At 36.5% G+C, this 17,159-nt stretch overlaps 1 long non-coding RNA gene across 1 annotated transcript; it reads right to left on the bottom strand.

Moving 5' to 3' along the window:
- Positions 1-13,915: 13,915 nt before the first annotated feature.
- Positions 13,916-15,397, bottom strand: LOC135767193 (uncharacterized). The gene is made up of 3 exons (XR_010541951.2): positions 15,285-15,397; positions 15,129-15,211; positions 13,916-14,111 (listed from the first exon to the last, which is right to left on the bottom strand). It is a non-coding gene; the product is annotated as an uncharacterized lncRNA (long non-coding RNA).
- Between the last annotated feature and the right edge of the window lie 1,762 nt (positions 15,398-17,159).

The raw sequence follows: 17,159 nt of genomic DNA, 5'->3' as shown, positions 1-17,159 counted from the left end.
ATGTTTTTTTTTAAAGCATTACTTAAAATGTTTTCTCATCTCACCATATCTACAGGTGCAGAGTCATTATATACAATAAATCCGTTGGGTAGCATTTAAAAAAAACATTTAAAAGTAGATGCATTTGTTTAAAGCAAAGCATTTATTTACTTAGCTACAGATGAAGCAGCTATTTAAGCCTTCTAACGTCTCATAATTGGTCATCATTTATGTCCAAGAGACTCAATAATAATCTGTTACATTTTAATCCTTTAATTTTTCATATTAAAAAGCGTTTTTGTGCTGCTGCGCATCCATGTATGTAATAAACAAACCCGCATTGTCATTCCGTTAATACGCATATTATCAATGCGCTCTTTACTCGCGCAGAAAAAACTCGCGTCGCGCATTGCGCCGGTTGTATAATAGAAATTCCAAAGTCTCTCATGAGCTAGGGGACGAATGTCCAGGGAGTTCAGTATTTCTGTGTGGGCATGCATCAGGGAAAGGTGTGTGAGTCTTTTCTAGGTCATGGTGCTGCGTACCAATGTCTTCAAAAGACACAAGACAGAGAAAGTGCGCTCGGATGAGGCCACGGATAGGCACAGACAGTAATGAAATTAAAATCCAAAATACACGTAATAACCTACGTGTGTCAAAAATAATTTCCTAAAATATTCATAAGTAATATATCAATTGTGCAAAATATTTTTACTTAAAAAATATATATTTCTCGCTTTTCCGCGACCATGCGTCAAGGTCTGGAGGAAAAGGATACCTGCCCAGATCCCACGCACGCATCTGCAGTTATATACATTTTACAAAACCGGTATTCATTAGATTTTAAGAACTTTTTTGCCACTTTTAAAACTGTAAAACTAAATAAAAAAGATATCATATGCCGATTGAGCATGTAAGCATTATGTTTTCTTGTTCGCTCCACGCAACACGGGTTTAAACGCCGTTTTTTTTCTAAAGAATAATGTTTAAACTTTATTGGTGGTGGTTGAGAATAATTTATATTGCAGAATAATGTATATTGCATTTTAGCGCAATATAAATGTATCATATTGTTATTCTTAATATAAAAGAATACTAATATATTTTTCACAACATTTTTAACTTTAAAACATACATATAAAGATGCTTTGTACAATAGCTTTGCTTCTGACAACAATTTTCTGTAATAAATCAGTAAATCAATCACAAAATGTGTTGAAAGTGGCGAATAAAATGCTTGTCAATTCAAACAAAGGTGTATAAAACCGCTTTAATTAACAATAACTAAACTGTGCTCTTTTGCATATCTCTACTTTTCTCATGTCTTTCTTTATACCACCTTTATCTTTTTTAAATCTTGCCACTTTTAGAAATAATTTGTTTGCATTTTTTGTATACTGCACACTTTATTTGCATCAACTATACCCATTTTCTACGTTTTTCTTTCAATAAAAATAAACATATTTATTATTGTCTTAACTTAAAACTTTGTTTCTTAATTTATAAATTAGATTTTATATAAATAAGTTTTAAAAGTGTTGACTGCGAACGTCTGAGATAAGATATCTGGAAGGACCTATAATATACGCCTATAATATATGTACATTTTAAATTAAAATGTCTGTTCTATTTCTAGCCATTTATTTTGTTTTGACCAACTAAAAAATACATAAGTGACATTAAGAGATTTTATAAAGTTACTTTAATCCATTATTTTAGTAATATATTTACAAAGCCACTGAATATTTTTACTGTTATGAATAACTGCTGAAAGGATAAAAAAAAATCATAACACTGACTGCCTATATGCGCAAGAAAGGTATATTAAAGTTTTAAATATGTAAAACTAAATAAAGATATCATATGCCCACTGTACAGTATGTAAGCATAGGCCCATGTTTTCTTGTTCGCTCTGCGTAATATTTTTTAAACTTTATTGGTGGTGGTTGAGAAGAATTCCTCTTTCCATATGTAAAGCAATTTAGCGCAATATACATGTGTCATATTATTGTTCTTAATATATTAAGAACAATAATACTAATATATTTTTACAACATTTTTAACTTTAAAACATGTATTTTTATACCACATGAATCTCTTTAAAATATTAATACTTTTAGAAAAACTGACATAAATATTAATATTATGAACAAACAATGAAACGGTGTCAAAATTCGACAACACAAATAATTAAGATATTCATTGTAAATAGAGTTAAGTGTATTAGGCTCACACTAAATTCTTTGTTGCACTTAGTATAAATGCCCATTGCACGTACAGTCATCTTTATATATGTATGCGTTGTTATGCTGGCAAGAAGTGGTTGACGTCACTTTGCTGTTTTAATAGAAATGTTAAATATTCAGCAATGCCCTTATTAACTTCTAGAAACAACCGCAATGACAACGCATATAAAAATGTAGTTTTTTATGCGCCACCTGGTGGATTTTCTGTGAAGCGAAACACATTAAGGGAAAAGGGAAAGTAGCCCCCCCGAAAACACTTGCAGAATTCTGCGTGACTCCGCGAGACGATTTGGCGAATGCCGCGGGAGAAAACGCGCGTTTTTAAAGGCCACATCTGTACGTATAGAAAACCCCTGAAACGTTAGTTGGACCTGTAATCGAAACAAACTTTCCGAAACTTGTACGAACACTGGCGAAGTACATTCGGCACAGAAATACTCTGTAACACGTCCAATTGCTTTTTTGACACTTTACCTACGTTTAGCATGAGGAAACATCTCTGTGTCAATAAGTTAGAATGCTTGAAATACCATTGAACCCCCCTTTAAACTGTGTTCCGAAGATGAACGGAGGTCTTCCGAGTTTAGAGCGACATAAGGGTAAGTCATTAATTACATTATTAAAATTTTTGGGCAAACAATCCTTTAGTAGTCACGCTGTTCCCTTTGGGGGTTGGGGCGAAAACACAAGCCGCTTATTCAGTATGTAAATATACACAGACAATGACGCCCCCCGCTGCAGGCTAGAATCTCCGGAAAAACAAGCCAATTTCAACCACAAAATTTATGCTTTTAAATATACAAAAACTGCTATCTCAAACATGGAGAGGCTTCTTCGTGATCTCAATTAACAGATTCTGCAATAAAACGAAAATCACATATTTTGAAAAAAAAAACCTTTCTCATTTTCTCGAAAGTTGTGCTGCCGACTTTTGTCACTGGTTTCCGTGACGGGTCACATATTTGAGAGGTGATAAAAAGAGAACTAATGAAGATAGGATGAAACTGTTTTTTGTTGTTGTTTGAAAGCAGAGGGTCTGTTCTTTCATTTGATATATTGTATGTTTATATATTTAAAGAAGAACATTTTCTGGAAGGCATTAAACTTTTGTGAAAATCATGAAAAATGCTGTCGCTGGCTGGCAACTTTTTTTTAAACGCTGGTGGTGAAAGAGTTAATTGCATTCTAGGCAACATTTTACAATGAGGGTGTATTTGTTTACATTCGTTAATGCTTAACATGAGCCAACAATAAGCAATACTTCTACAGCATTAATTAATCTTAGTTTATGTTATTTTTCAGCCTTTGCAAATACATTTTTAAAATTAAAATCAAACTGTTAACATTAACAAAGATTAATAAATGATGAAAACTATATTAGCATTTGCAAATGCCAAAACTTTCAATACCCTTTCTTATAATTTGCATTATTACACTAAATACCATGTTTAAAACCACATAACAATTTAATACTGTCTACATAAACATTATATATGAACTGGTGTTTTAAGTAAAGAAGGTTGAGCAAACTCATATATTTGTGTAATACATCAAGTTTTTTCTTGTGATTTTGACTTATATCTTATCAGGTTCTTTAAATGCATGATGCAAAAGTGGTGCATAAATATTTCAAGTAAACACAACAAAATCTTTATATATTAGTTTAAAACTTCTTGTGACCAGTCTGTGAAACAACAATAGTATTTTTTGTGATTTACTGTTTTCTACATAAAACCATAATGTATAATGTAAAGAACATTATATGAAAGTATAACCCTTCTAGCTTTAATGCCGGTAATATCAAAAGGTCATATCAAAGATCGAAATTAAATTGAAATCAGTGAGTGATTTGATGGTTCAAATCTCGTTATGAAACTTTTTGCAGACAGTGTCTTGTATGTTCTTTCATTAACACTTATTTAAATACCCAATCAGTTCTTATTCTTTGACCAATCATAAAAAATTTAAATATCCAGGTAATAGTTTATGGCTATAGACCAGGACCCTGTTTCCCGAAACCTTCTTAGCTCTACGTCTTTTATAAGTTTTTTTTATTAATAAGCACAGTTAAAGAAAGAAAGAAAGAGTTTCTGAAATACTACAGTGCAAGGGGGGAAAATACAAATGTATTTTAAAAGGTAATGATGACAAAGAACAACGCGAGTGCGGGGAGGTGATTACAACATCAAAAGATTCCTTGTGTAATCTTAATAATAATAATTATAATAATAATTAGTTACATTTATATAGCGCTTTTCCAGTGCTCAAAGCGCTTTTCATATGAATGGGGGAATCTCCTCAACCACCACCAATGTGCAGCATCCACCTGGATGATGCGACGGCAGCCATATTGCGCCAGAACGCCCACCACACACCAGCTTATTAGTGGAGAGGAGACCGAGTGATATAGCCAATTAGTATGAGGGATGATTAGTAGGCCAATGGGCAAGTTTGGCCAGGATGCCGGGGCACACCCCTACTCTTTTTCGAAGGACATCCTGGGATTTTTAATGACCACAGAGAGTCAGGACCTCGGTTTAACGTCTCATCCGAAGGACGGTGCTTTTTTTTTGACAGTACAGTGTCCCCGTCACTATACTGGGGCATTAGGACCCACACAGACCACAGGGTGAGCACCCCCTGCTGGTCTCACTAACACCTCTACCAGCAGCAACCTGGTTTTCCCAGGTGGTCTCCCATCCAAGTACTAACCAGGCTCAGCCCTGCTTAGCTTCAGTGGGCAAGCTGTCTTAAAAGGCACGTGTCAGGAAAACACAAGTTTTCTGCTTACACTGGGAAAGAAAATCTAAAGGCTGGTATTAATACAGTTTTAACAACCTAAACCACCAACACAACACAGTCTGTAAAAAATGACGATCATTTTTTTAAGTTAAGGCTTGCACTCCATCCGCTTTAAATAAAGTAGTGCCATCATACTGCTTTTATTTAAATGAATTATCACATTTATTTATATTCATTATTAAAAGAGAGACAGAGAACTGAAAGAGAAGGACCCGAGAGAGACAGAGAATTTAATTGAAAAATCTCTTTAATTTACAAAACTGCTTACTCTACAGAGTACGTTCAAAAACCATATAAAATGATCAAAAAGTCATTTACAACTGATTTCCAAAGCACAAAGTGTCATCTACAACAGAACACAAAATATTTCCCAAACCCCATATAGCAATAAATTCCTCAACATTATTTGTAGCATTATAAAAAGCATTATCAATTTTTAGTCTAGCTTTAATCATTGTAACAAAAACTGTGTATGCTTCAAAATCAAGGGAACCTTCCATCTTATTTTTCCTACTAATGTAGATGGCCATTTTTGTTTGGCATAAGATAAAGTTAAATAGCTGGCTTTTCACTCTGCATGTCTGACTGTATTTAAAACCAAAAACAAACATTTCTTTTAAAAAAAATTCTCCAAACTTTAAAAACAATTGCTGTAACAACATGAAAAAGGAACACAGTCTGTTACAATCCATAAAACAGTGGACACAGTTTCTCTTTGTGAGCAAAAGGGACAGTTGTCACTGTGGGATTTGATTTTGTTTTACTAATCGTGCTGTTTATAATCTTAATTATGTGTATTGTTACAACAAAGATTTCTGTGCTGAATACAAGAAAGTTGTCTGTGTGGTTTCGGTTGGGGGAGAGACAGCATATGCTGAGGAATTTACGCCTGGCATTGATCAAGATAAGAGAGAGGTCTGAGGGGGAAAAGTATTTAATGATGTTATTAACTAATGCTTTAATATTCACAGGATAAAATATGCCATGTATTTCTTACTTAATCAGTATTAATCATTGAATAATTGATGTAATAAATATAAGATGTTGTCTTTGATAAATTTGTATTAACCAATGAAATTAAGGTTGCATACAGAATAACTTAATGGGGGCAGGGCAGCTCAACCTTGAAGAACAGAATCTCCTGTGTGTGTGTGTGTGTGTGTGTGTGTGTGTGTGTGTGTGTGTGTGTGTGTGTTTTCTTTCCTAACAGATGGTTTTTAATAATGATTAAAGTGTTTGCTTAGAAGTAGTATTGCAGTAAAAGATTTAATATGTGTTTATCTATCTAAAGAAGTTAATGTGTGCCCTATATAACCAATTTTACAAATAATGAAATGATGTCATGATATTGAAATATGTTTTACATAATAATCACTTTCATCTTACAGCTTATGTTTTTTATAAATGAATGTTTTATTAATGATTTGTTTTTAAGAAAGCATTATAACATGCTATGTGAATTGGAGGAGTACTAGGGAGGAACGGCAGGGCTCCCAGGGATGAGAGGAGAACAGTTTGTTTTTCTTTGTCTATGTGTGTCCATCTTTGCCTACAGGCTAAAATTGGGTGTGGTGATGGAGTCAGATGGACGAGGGGAACGGCCTTTGTGGGTGGAGATTTTCTGAAGAAAGATCGACGTCACATATTTTATAAATAAGCATGTTACTTCCTGAGCTGGTTGTTCGCTACTTGAGAGGACCCAGCGCTGTTAAACTTTTTCAATCTGATCAATAAATATTTGAACTTAGATATTTGTATCTTGTGCCTTTCCTCTAAATTATGAACATGCAAATGGACGCCTTAAAGTCCAACAATTGGTGACCGCCGACGTTTTGTGGAGGGAAAGGAGAGAGTGAGAGGAAGGAGGGTTTCACATTGAAGAAACCAGAGTAAGGGAGGGCTCCATTTCAACACAAAAGACCGGTCTTCTAAAATAAAGGTAAGCAGAAACCTGTTATATCAAATTCTGCTATTGGACATATACCAAATTGCTTGTGTTGAAAAGGAGATCCAAATTGAAAGTAATAATTGAATAAAAGATCAGATTGAAAAACTTAAAATATATATATATATAAGGTTAATAGAAAGAGAGAGACGGGTTGAATGGTCCCTCGGGTTTGAGTCCCGTAAAGGTAAATTGTGGTTGGAGTCCATTAATGTATTAGACATTATAAAGTACCAGCAGGGTTGAATGGTCCCTTGGGTGAAAACCCCATAAAGGTAAATTGTGGTTGGAGTCCATTAATGTATTAGACATTATAAAGTACCAGCAGGGTTGAATGGTCCCTTGGGTGAAAACCCCATAAAGGTAAATTGTGGTTGGAGTCCATTAATGTATTAGACATTATAAAGTACCAAGTGGGTTAAAGTCCCTCGGATGAAAATTCCGTAAATTCTAATTTTATTCTGGATATTATTTAATCGCTTTCAACTTTCGCTAAAAAGACGGGTCAGTAGTCGCGCGGGTGAAACCCCTGAAAACTACTGGTGTATATATTCTTTTGCTAGATTAGAGTGACGTTTTGTGGTTTTTTGAAATTCTGCATGCTTGTAAATTATGTGAAAATGGCTAAATTCCAGAAAGAATGTGATGAGTATGAGTGTCCACCAGTGTATGTGTATTTGCAAAAGATTGTGAGGCTTAGGATGGTCCGAACAGATCGAAATGCTTTTGTATATATAGAAAAAACAAAAAGAGGTTGCATTAGCGTGGAACACGTTGAGAGAAGAAAACTGTTGGGAGGCAGAGGAGAAAAAGAGAGTTCCTCTCACGCCTATTATTTTTGCCATGGAACATAGACTGGTAAACAAAATTGAGACTGTAAAAGCAGAAGGAAAAAGTGGTTTGGTAAAGGACCAAATGTGACAAGCTTAGAGAAAGAGTTGAGAATTCAGACGAGATTGGCTCTGGTTGCTGCTGTCATGCAGGCTATTAAATCTAATAGAAAAAGGGGAAGTTAGCAGTTGTGCAGCTGCAAAGCAAAAGGAAGTTAAACAAGGAAACAGTCAGCCAGACTCAAGTGTGACACCTACGGCTCCTCCTCCAGCTCCACCCCCAGTGAAATCGATCTACCCCTACTTGCACACACCTACTCCTTATGAGAAAGCCAAAGCCCCAATGCAACAGCCTGTTTTTCAAATCAATAGCGGTGAATTAAATGTAGATGTAGATTTTATTTGTATGAAAATGTAGTGTGTCTGTGATATAATGAGTCTGTTAAAACCATAAATGGGATTAAGCAAAACCTAGCAGAAAGACAGAAGCGAAGCTTTGAAAGAAAAAACAACAAATTAGAGAAAAAGAGTAGAAACCAAGTTATTAAAGGTGGATATAAAGATAAAAAATAAAAAAGGACAGAAAAATTATTAAAAGGTGAATGACATAGATAAATTATACAAAGATAAATTATTACAAAATGAAGAGGAGTCTTCATCTGATGATGGAAGGTGGTCACAAAATAAATTCTATTTTAAATTGAAAGGCAATATTTTGCAATGGGTTAAGTTAAACCTTGAAAGGCTGAAGGCTCTCATCCTTTGACATTCAAGAAAGTGACTAAAAAGCTGGCAAGAAACAGACAATGAAAAACTGTGTGTGACATCAGAGTGTTGGAGTTGCGAAGAGAGGAGTAACTCATAAACTGGACTGAGAACACATTCTATTTGAATGGGACTATATTTGAACTCAAGCGGTGAAGGGGGCACTGCATATGGTCAGAGACAATTACAAGGATGAAACACCAAAAAGACTGAGTGGAATCCAGAAAGAGACTCACAAAGACAATAATGTTCTTGGAGGCAAGAGAAACTGGACAATATTTCACTGGACACTGAACTTTTTCATCTTCATACGGGCCTTTGAGTGAAATAGGGGAAAGAGTAAACAGCCGTTCAATGTTTAGTAAAGATCTTGTTACTGTAGGGACACAGACAATCTTAATGAGAAAATCAGCTTGACAAATTTAAAAGCTGATCAAGAACTTTGTTGTTAGGTGTGACTACCTGTTCTAAAATCAAATCAGACTCCTATTAATCTGACAGGAAGAAATGCATAATTGAATTTGGTATCTACAGAGGAAGTTAGAACTCCACTGATGGTATTAAGCTAAAAAGCAAATATATATGGCATAGAACAGCTATGGCAGAAAGGAAATTAAAATAGATAAAAGAAATAAATTGAAAAAGAAAAAAAGAACACCATAAAACAATATAGAAGGTAAACAAGAAAAGCTGTGAGAATAGAAAAATAACTGATTATTGTGACAAACTTTGTATTTAAGGAAATTGCCAGCCCAGACATCATATATGTGCATGAAGGTGTTCACATGGCAGATCTCATCACTGAGGGTGAGCCACATGATTGCATACCATTGACTGATATAGAAATTGTTGTTATTGTAATTAATTATAATTGTTATACCATTGACTGAAAAAGCAAACAGATTGAGAGATGGTTTGTTCGCGGTACCACTGACAACTCCCCCACCGGTAATCAAACTGTTTACAGATGGTTGTTGTTTCAGAGCAGCAGATGACACATTGAAGGCAGGTTTTGCAGTTGTTGAACAGGTTGAGGGTGATTTTGTAACACGACTGAGTGGTAGATTGAAAGGTAAACGGTCAGCACAGAGAGCTGAAATGACAGCTGTTATCAAAGCCTTGCACTGCACTGGTGAAGAGAGGGTGATTGTTTATAGTGAATCTGCATATGTGATTGGTGCAGTATATATGGAACTGCCATATGGCAGATAGGTGGGTTTGAAACCAGGAAAGGCCGGCCTATAGTAAATGCTAGCAAAGCCTGACACATACTACAGGCTGTGAAGGTACCTAATGAAGTGGCTGTTGTCAACTGCCTAATAGACCACTTATATCCCCAACCATGGTTTCCCAAGACAAAGTTAGATCTGACAAAATTGACAAACACGCACTGGAATTGACATATAGTTTCGGGGCTGCTTATCACCCCAATGCTAGAGTAAAGCTGAAATACTGAACCTGACTTTGACATTAAAACTTGACTTGACAAACTATGTGCACAGACAAAAATAACATGGCTTGACGCATTACCAATTGCATTAATGTCTATTCAATTTTCTGTTAACAGGATCACTGGTTTGACACCATTTGAATTGCTTACAGGTCGTCAGTTTCCGGGTCCGAGGAACGCCTTGGTGTAGGATCCAATCCTGCCACTAACTAATGCTGTTTATTTCTACAAACTAACTGCTATGATTGAAAATTTTTCCTGCCAGGCTACCACACAACGAAATTGTGGGAACAACCCAGCAGTTATATATGATGATTGGGTTTCTAATAGACACAGGTGTGGACCTGAGGACTCAGGTCCAAGAGAGGGAGAGTGTTGAAAGTGAATCAGCTGGAATACAGAGAGGACAAACAGGAAGTGGTAACACATCAGTGGTAACACTCACACAACACTAACAACAAAGTCAACAAACACTGTAAAATTGTGCATAAAAAAGGTGACATTTTTTCCAGCCCAGTAACAGAACCCCTAGCACACTGTGTGAGCACAGATTGTGCCTACGGAGCAGGTATAGCCGTACAGTTCAAAGCGAAGTACGGTACACAAAAGGTTGTAAGACAGAACAAACACACAGGTGAATGTGCAGTTACCCATGAGGACGACGGCAGATTGATTTTTCATTTAATAACAAAACAAAATTGTACTGATTTACCAACATATGAGAATTTTACCCACAGCCTCAGACGTATGAGAGAGTGGTGTGAGAAAGAAAACATAACAAGTGTATCCACTCCCCGGCTGGGGTGTGGCCTGGATAAATTGGATTTCCACAAAGTGCTGGAAATCCTGACAGAAGTGTTTAGAGACCTGAATATCACAATTACCATATATTCATTATAACTTGGGTAACTACATACCATATTGACCTTTGAATTTTGACCTTTGAATTTCTTAAGTTTCTTATACAATTCTACAGTATTAATTTCATATTTCATTTTTCTTTTCCTTTTTGAATTTACGATTGTTATTTGAGTATTAGCCAATAGGCATAAGTGTATTTTTTCCACAGAGATGAAGCTATATGCAAATTGGAAGGTTCTGTGGGCCCTAGGAGTTATAACTGCAATTATAGTCACCATAATATTTGGCATAAACAATGGAGATCCTTGTGTAACAGACTGATAGTGTCTGCAATAGAGAAAAAAGAAAATCCACCCAAATACAGCATGCCGCTATTAGGCCTACAGAACCTGGAGGATGATGAGGAGAAAATGTGTGACCTCTTTCAGAGGTCAAGAGAGGGAATTGTGGGATTTGATTTTGTTTTACTAATCGTGCTGTTTATAATCTTAATTATGTGTATTGTTACAACAAAGATTTCTGTGCTGAATACAAGAAAGTTGTCTGTGTGGTTTCGGTTGGGGGAGAGACAGCATATGCTGAGGAATTTACGCCTGGCATTGATCAAGATAAGAGAGAGGTCTGAGGGGGAAAAGTATTTAATGATGTTATTAACTAATGCTTTAATATTCACAGGATAAAATATGCCATGTATTTCTTACTTAATCAGTATTAATCATTGAATAATTGATGTAATAAATATAAGATGTTGTCTTTGATAAATTTGTATTAACCAATGAAATTAAGGTTGCATACAGAATAACTTAATGGGGGCAGGGCAGCTCAACCTTGAAGAACAGAATCTCCTGTGTGTGTGTGTGTGTGTGTGTGTGTGTGTGTGTGTGTGTTTTCTTTCCTAACAGATGGTTTTTAATAATGATTAAAGTGTTTGCTTAGAAGTAGTATTGCAGTAAAAGATTTAATATGTGTTTATCTATCTAAAGAAGTTAATGTGTGCCCTATTCATATAACCAATTTTACAAATAATGAAATGATGTCATGATATTGAAATATGTTTTACATAATAATCACTTTCATCTTACAGCTTATGTTTTTTATAAATGAATGTTTTATTAATGATTTGTTTTTAAGAAAGCATTATAACATGCTATGTGAATTGGAGGAGTACTAGGGAGGAACGGCAGGGCTCCCAGGGATGAGAGGAGAACAGTTTGTTTTTCTTTGTCTATGTGTGTCCATCTTTGCCTACAGGCTAAAATTGGGTGTGGTGATGGAGTCAGATGGACGAGGGGAACGGCCTTTGTGGGTGGAGATTTTCTGAAGAAAGATCGACGTCACATATTTTATAAATAAGCATGTTACTTCCTGAGCTGGTTGTTCGCTACTTGAGAGGACCCAGCGCTGTTAAACTTTTTCAATCTGATCAATAAATATTTGAACTTAGATATTTGTATCTTGTGCCTTTCCTCTAAATTATGAACATGCAAATGGACGCCTTAAAGTCCAACATCACTTACATTGGGATTAATCACAGAAACAAAAGCATTAACAGCTATACTGCCATGTAAGACTCCCCACTGTAAATCACCAACCTTTTTTGTTAACGGTGGTTTATATAGTGCTCTCCACACAGGTTTGACCTCATTGTTAAGCCCTAAATGAGCCCTCCAAGGAGTGTTAGTCCGCCCATTCATTTTTTCCTTGTTTAAAACCTTGACAAACATTTTATACATGATTTTTCCTACCATACAGTGGTGTAGTCTACGTGATACGCAGGTATATGCCGTATACCCAATAGGAATTGTCAAGGATTTCCGTATACCCACTAAAAATAGCGTGAGGATGCGTAACAGCATGGTTTTGTGACATTTAAAACTTTTAGTCATAATTTAGATGTGAAGCACTGACCATAAGCATGCTACACTTGCTATTTTAGTGGGTTAAATTATTTGGTGTGTTTGACTTCCTGCCGAATTGCGCGATCCGATCGGCGTATGAAACCAAATTACCATAGCGGCGCGATAGTGACTGGGGAACAGACTGGTTTGGCGCTACAAGAACCTACAGGTGAGTGACAGCAAAGTACATCACCAAGAGGTCTGCTTAGTGCCAAATAAAGTCGAACCTGCAGTGTAGCTGCTCACGCGACACTGTAAACAAACAGTCCATGTGGAGAAGTGAACATGTGGAGCAGTGCTGCAACATAAAATCCGGAGAGTTAACAACGCACATGTGAGTAAACAACATTTAAATCCTCAGCCCAGTTTATTACTTTTATCTGGAGGTAAGGATCCAAATGCAATAGCCTAAAATAAGCCAATTTTTATGTCCTGATGGTTTTTAGCTGCCTTCAGTTCCTCTTTCAGCATGCTTGCTTGTGCTTCCCTTCTCTGTTTTCATTTATATATCTACGTTCAAGATGTATATGATCTTAAACTTCTGTGAGGAAATTCATGTCTGCTTTGATGTTCGGTCAGACTTGCAAATTAAAGATCATTTTCTTCACTTTGGTTTGGGTGTCTAATAGGCTACATCAAGGATTCCCAAAGTGTGCTGCCACCAGGGGGTGCGCGAGAGGAAAAATGTAATGGCGGTCTGATTCTTTAAGTGGGATTTTCCATACAATAAAAAAATGAACAGTAAACATTTCTTTTGGAATCGCTTTTATTTTAAATAAAAAACTATAATTAATTAGTTTTTGTTAGAAACGTAGAAGACAGCTGCTGTCTTTTTCTATGCACTGCTCTTCTGTTATGCACTGCAGCTGCTATATGCGTGCCAACTCGTTTCATTCATTCCCTATGTGGCATGAGGGATCCTTAGCGGGGTGCACAAAATGCACACAACTCAATTAAACGACTGTCGTAACAGTCAATATGAAATTTATTTCCGACTACGCCACTTAGGGATTTTAACCAAAGAACAAACAGTGCCCCCTAAAGGCACGCACAGGTTCGAATCGCCAGGAGTCAGAGACAGAAGTAAATGGTACAAAAATATTTTTATTGAGTTGTACAAATATTAAAAATATGGCCACTCATCATAAAACACTTCTGCTGTGGGCAAGGAGCTGGGGCTTACCAATTGGGGCAGTCTCATATGCCAAATTAATCACTACAATCGGGTGAACATAGCACACACACACAGACTGGTGTCAGTGAGAAGCACAACACACGGTGAAGGACACACCACCACCACAATAGAGCCACTCGTCTGCACCCAGCGCCCAGATCCTGCCAAAAACAAAGAGAGGTATTAAAATAAACAATAATCGCACTGAATGCAAGCGCTGTGTCTGCAATGAGCGCGGCAAGCAGAGAAAGTTTACGAAGAAAAATGGTAAAGAAATAACAAAACAATAAACTTGTAGTGCAGCTCAAAAGACCAAATTGCACAAAATAGAGATTTTTGTTTACTAGACTAAATTAAGTAAGTCACAAAACATTACACCGCTTCCAATATATGTATGTGTATGAAATAATGCAATGCCCAGTCTATGAGTCTGCACAAATCAAATAGACAAAACCCAAAACTTTAAACAAAATGCCCTTGGCTTCACAACCAAATAATATGAATAATAGTAAAAGTAAAAAGAAAGAAAAGAAATTAAATAAACAATTGGATTCAGATCAAATGAGTTATAGCACCAAAATACAAATAAAGTTAAATGATTAATATATTAACCAAAGAAAAGAAAGGTTACATAACAGGGAAACCCTGCTGAAAACAAAATTAGACAGAAAGAACTTTCAAACACTCAATACAGAGCCGCTTCAGCCTTGTTTAAAGACAACGCGCAGTTGCATCTCAGCACACACACAGGAAACTAAACAGTAGGGAAACAAAATAATAGAAACAAAACAGCAGCGCCCGCTGAGGCACAGAGCATGAGATATGCAGCATGAAGCATGCAGCCCAAAGCAGGAAGTATGCAGCATGAAATATGCAGCCTGCAACGCAGCACTTAGTACGCAGCCATTGCCTTCACCTCGCGCCTATAACACAAAGCAAGATGTTACGCTGCTCGTTCTCCCTTTGCTTAATGCTCAAGCAGCCAGTGATACTCACAATCGGAAACGCTGAGACGCAGGAGGTTAATCAGTTAGTGATCCCACCCCCAAAAGAGCGCAGCACCAGCTAAGCAGTGACTAAATTGCCCCTTAAATATATAAAGCAGACACGTAAGAGCACTAGCGATACAAAACATGTTATAAACACACTTCATTGTGCACCTGGTACGCTCTCCTTACCGTCTCAATTGTCCACATTTGGTTCCTCACGCAGCAAAATAGACTTTTGTACAGTGGTTAGCAGCTTCGGCAGTCTCTACCAACTAGAAAATAATCAGTATTAGCTCCCCAATATAGCTCGTTTTAAAGTGTTGCGAGGCCAAACAATACACTTACCACGGATGTAAACAGTCCACTCGAGCAAACAAGCGGCGGCGCGTTGATGACGTAACGGCCCCCTCAATGACGCACACCTACGACTGACGCGCTGCGCTTTTATACCTTCAAAAATCACTACCCATTGGCTAAACCCTCACATTACAAAAATAGGAGGGGCACAAACCCATTCTGCCACACATATATATTATAAATATGCTTAACTGGCTGAGATCAGGGAAACTGTCAAGTGTGGGACGTCTTATGATAAAGTTGTTAGTCACGAAGGAGGAGAGGGACCAAGAGAGAGATACTTTATTTATGGCTAAAATAGAAATAATGACTGATAAAAAAGGAGAGGTCCCGCACACTATCCACTTGCAAAAATAGAAAAGATTTATTACAACGTTTCGATCTTTTGATCTTCTTCAGGCATCAAAACATCTATTAAAATAGAAATAATGAAATGTGACGAGACATGGGCACGTCTAATGCACAGGATACACGAGCAATGTGTTTTCATGCATGGTTAAGAGGCCGCCAATGAATTATATAATAAAATACATAAATACTTACAAAGACACTGTAGAGAACTTATTAAAAGCTTTCATTTAATTTTGTTTTAAACTTGAGCTGTTATAATGAATCTGCAAACTATTATACACCTTTTGTGCGAACAGTAAAGGCTTTCGCGAATGATGGGTCTGCACGTTACGCACGCACCTAGAAGGAGAGCGCACTGGTAAACATGAGGAAACTCTCATATATCATCTATTAGCTGACGGCAGTAAGTGTACGTTTTTTACCATAGTAAACACGAATGGCATCTAAATATCACAGTGGTTAAACACATACACGGGGGCGCGCATCATCTACGCTGAGCATAGCTGCGTCTGGTCGTAGTTTCAGATGGTGCAACACGCGTAAATATTTTTCACAATGTCAGATGTACTTACACCCAACTTCTTAACGTCCGGCAGTTGCAACCGGCCCCTGGTTATTTGCGCATGATTAAACATGAGTCTTTAAAAACAAATCTTTTTAGCGTTTTTTTGTTTTTGTTTTTTTTTTTAAGTGGGGATTGGGGGTGCGCCAACCCGGTTGGGACATAGAAGGGAGTGCGCAGGAAAAAAAGTTTGGGAACCCCTGGGCTACATGATAGTCTTGTAATAATAATTAAGTAAAAGCCTATTTTCATTTTTAGACAATGCTTGTATTATATGCAAAAAATAAGTTTTTTATATCAATGACTATGCAAATTTCAGTTAAAGTCATCTTAAATGTGAATTCATTAAAAACATTTACACCATTATATTACACATGGTAATGTTATAAATAGTTGTCAGATAATAGCTATTGAAAGAGTGGATATTTTTTCCTCCTTCAATGCATGTGTTAGCCACGGATTGAAGATTGTAAACAGTTTATTTAATTTTAATTAACAGCTGATTAACTTTTGGCCCTGAGTTAGATGTTGATTAACACTAAACCAGTCTAAAAATTAGTCCAGTTTCCCCAGCTGTAAACCCATTGGCTGTTAAAGTCTTTTTTTTTCTTATAATAAACTGACATGTTGATAAAACATTCAGTTTATGTGTTCATGAGTACACTTTCAGAATGCTGTCAGTTACATGAAGATCCATACTGTATGTATCTGTGAGTGTTGTGGTGCTTATGAGGTGTCGCGCTGGGACGAGTGAGCATAAGGGTGAGAGGGAGAAATCACAGTATACTCACCACAAAAATCTAGACTACACCACTGCTTCCATGTCATAAAAACTCTTGGTATCAGATTCAGTTGGCCAGAACAGTTTTTAAAATCAGGAACAAGAAACATCTGAGGAAAAAGATCATCATCAGTCTGACAGTGACCATTACAATATTGATTTAACAAGG

Source organism: Paramisgurnus dabryanus, chromosome 6 (assembly GCF_030506205.2).
Source record: "Paramisgurnus dabryanus chromosome 6, PD_genome_1.1, whole genome shotgun sequence".
NCBI lineage: Eukaryota > Metazoa > Chordata > Actinopteri > Cypriniformes > Cobitidae > Paramisgurnus > Paramisgurnus dabryanus.
Note: the sequence above shows the minus strand (reverse complement) of the source record. Positions and strands in the feature narration are given on the sequence as shown.